This window comes from Morone saxatilis, unplaced genomic scaffold (genome assembly GCF_004916995.1).
Source record: "Morone saxatilis isolate NCDOM2014 unplaced genomic scaffold, NCSU_SB_2.0 Contig3, whole genome shotgun sequence".
NCBI classification, from domain to species: domain Eukaryota; kingdom Metazoa; phylum Chordata; class Actinopteri; family Moronidae; genus Morone; species Morone saxatilis.
The window spans coordinates 123,293-126,790 of record NW_023339873.1 but is presented as its reverse complement, the minus strand read 5'-3'; positions in this window follow the sequence as shown (position 1 = coordinate 126,790).

The following is a 3,498-nucleotide window of genomic DNA, read 5'->3' as shown; positions in this document are numbered from 1 at the left end:
CACTGACTGTCTGTCATTAACTAGGGTTGGTTTGAGCTGAAGTGGGCGTGGTCGTTCAGAAGCTGCTCTCGCCTGTGAACCAGTGAATGTCACTAAGAGGAGGTGGACCGACCCTCCTTCTGTCTTTAACAGAGTTCCCACTCATCCTAGAAGAACTGGACATTTACAGACCACTTCTCATGGAAACACCTGTAAATGTTTAAAAATGAGCAAATGAAAATAAATGAAATGAAATAATCTATATTGTCGTGGAAAACAGTGGGAACCCTGTTAATGAGTCATTAAAGTCTAAAAACATCTAAAATCTACAGAAGCTCAATTATTTATTATTATGATTCCTGAGTCTCAGAGTTCTGAGACTCAGGAATCATAAAGAGATAAAAACAGCTCAAAATAAACTTCACTTAAAGCTGCAGTTGGTAACTGTCGTATCTGCTGTCAGTCGTTCATGAGACAGATAACCCATCAATCAATCAATCATTATTTATAGAGACAGAAAAGGAAGAGAGGAAGTTAGCATAACCCTCATCAACCAAACTCCATTTAGAAAACAAGCATTTTAAAAGCTGTTTGTTCAGAGTTATTTCAGCATCGTATTGATCGTTTATTGGCAATAAATCCCAGAAACAGCTGATTATTGTGGCTCAAACTGCTGCAGTGACACAGATTAAAGGATCAATATTCACATTGTGTTACTGCCGTGTTTGAGAAGGAGACCGGGTTCTCTGTGGTTCTCTGGGTTCTCTGGGTTCTCTGCAGCACACAGACGTGTTGTACGTGATGTGTGTTGCAGTGACCGACTGCAGCTTTAAAGTGACGTTGTGGTTTTACTGCAGGGAGTTGAAACCGTTGATTGGTGATGATTTTGAGACTTTTAGGATTCGGACCGGAAGGATTCGGCTCCATGGAGATTCTTTACGTTGATGGATCGGTCCGGTCCGGTCCGGTCCAGCTGCTGGCGTCCGTCTGTCTGTCCTCTCTATTCCTTTATCCGGTTTGGTTGCTGCTTCTGTCACTCTGTCCTCATCTCTTCCTCCTCTTCTGTTCTCTCGTCTTATTTTGGCGGTGTCCGGGGGTGGTTTTAATGTGTCGGTGAACTTCCTGTGCTGCTGCTGTGTGACGGCGTTTTGAGTCCAGCTCTCGGTTCCCGTTCTTATTATTAAAGTGTAATGTCACTAAATAAAAAAAGCCTTGTATATGTTTGTATTAGTTAACTAATGAACGCTAATCATCTTCCTCGTTCTCCTCATCCTCACTAACTGTAGCCTGTGTTCAGATGTTTGGGGTCATTCCGGCGGAGCTTCAGTCTGTCTGCCTTAACGTCGATCAGTCGCTCCGTTTGATTCATTGTAAAGTTTCTTTTTTAAAGTGCACTGTACTCGAATGTTTTTTCACTCTTATGTGACCAAAGCTTCCATTTCGGTTCAAGATGGAGACGAAACCCAAAATCAACCACGAGAAGATTAGAACAGATGATTATGAAATCCACAACAGTTTAGTTGTTTAAACTTCAGCAGGTCTGTAATCCACCCTGGTCATACTGAGACTGAATAAAACTTTACGGACACTTTTCTTACAATCCTCTGTGTCAGCGCTTTACTACCGGGGGGGACGGGTACAGGGTTCACATCATCCACATTTACAGATCTTCACTTCCTGCCACTGACCACTAACGAACCAGAAGATCCGGATACGACCAACTGACACTTCAGTTGTTATTGTGTTAGCAAAAAGCTAACCAGCTAGTTAATTTATTTAGGTTAATTTATAGGTTATTCTCACTGGAACAAGTTGCCTTTTAATGAATTATATTGTTTTTAATCAACTGTTTTGATGAAGATGGTCGAGGTTCTGCAGTAACTCTGTATGGGGGGGTTGGAGTCCAGTGGTCAGCAGTTCACTGGATGTTATATTTAATATATAAGTGGAGTTATAACAGAAGATCACTGGAAGAATCAGTCTTCAGTTATGGACCGTTGAATCAACCACCAGGTGGCAGCACAGGACTCTTCTTCTGTGGTGTGTGAATGTGTGCAGCTGAGTCAAGTTCGCAGACGGAAACAGGAAGTTGTCAGTCAAATTTGTTGTCATAGTTGTCAAAATAAAATCAGCTCGAGATCCATTTAGCGTTTGTTTCTGAGCTGCAGATGTTTCATTTCCTTTGAAGTACTTTATTTATTATATATTAGTTGCCATATTAAACAAATTAGTTCAATATGGCAACTAAATAATCCACCATCAGAAGTGGAGAACACAATGTAAACAGGATTATATATGAATATATATATATATATATACAGTATATATCCTATATACTGTATATATTCTGTATATTGTATATATTCTGTATACTGTATATATTCTGTATAGACTGATTGCTCCCGTAACAACGCTTCAGTCGCGTTTATTTATTTCTCGTTGGCTTTAATGTTCACAACAAAACTGAATTTAAATAATTATAATATTAGGCATAAGAACGGCTCGGCTTCCCTTTTTATACTTTCTAATTTCAGGTGGTAGCTGTCGGCTTAACAGGGCCTTCGTTGCTGGACTCAGCAGGCTAACGCGCTATGCGTTAGCATGGCTCCAGGTACACTGCAGTGAGTTTTTCAGAATAAAGCGGTGCACGTCTATTGTGCCGTCTGGCGGGGAATAAACGACTGGACGGCAGGGCACAGAATGGAGTGACAGCAGCGCGGCAGGGTTAAAGTTGAAGCCTCCAAGCGGCGAAAGAAGCGGCAAAACACACGTCACCCCGGGTCCCGATGGACGCTTCATTTTAAGTCAAAAGTGCGGATCCTGTCGAACAGGCTTTCAAGGCGCTGCTGCTGCGCTTCCATCAGCCACTGAAACCCTGGAAGACGGCTTGCGCGGCCAACGGCTTCAGGCAATGAACAGAAGGCGGCTCAGCGAAAGCTGCACCGGGTCTGAGGCCTGGAAACAGGACAACGTGAAGCCAATAACCCTCGGTCACCAAGACCCTCGTTTCTGCGCTCTAAGACAGAATAGACGGCGAAGTAAGCCGAGTTGATGTTTGTCAATTAATGCTGCTTATCCGAGGACCAGGACTGCAGGTCGAGATGAACGAGTACAAGGCAACAGGAGTTACCATCAGTCGTTATGGTAGATCATCCTAGAGGTTAATGTTTGGTATTGAGTTACTCTCAATAGGAATTGAGAACCTGTTTATAGTTAAACTCTTGTCATATGAGTGGAACTCAAGTAGACAACAAGTTCAGCGTTACGAAATATACAGAATAGTATTGACATATACAGAAATATATACAGTTAGTACAGAAATATATACAATTATACAGGAATATATGACATTATACAGAGAGTTAGTATACAGATATACATGTAAGTATTAGCTCAGTATATAGGGGATATTATACAAATGTTGTTACAGAGTATATACTACATGTCACTATAGGAGTATAGTATCAGAGTTATACAGAACTGGTAGTGTCATACAGGTATATAGATGTATATAGCAAC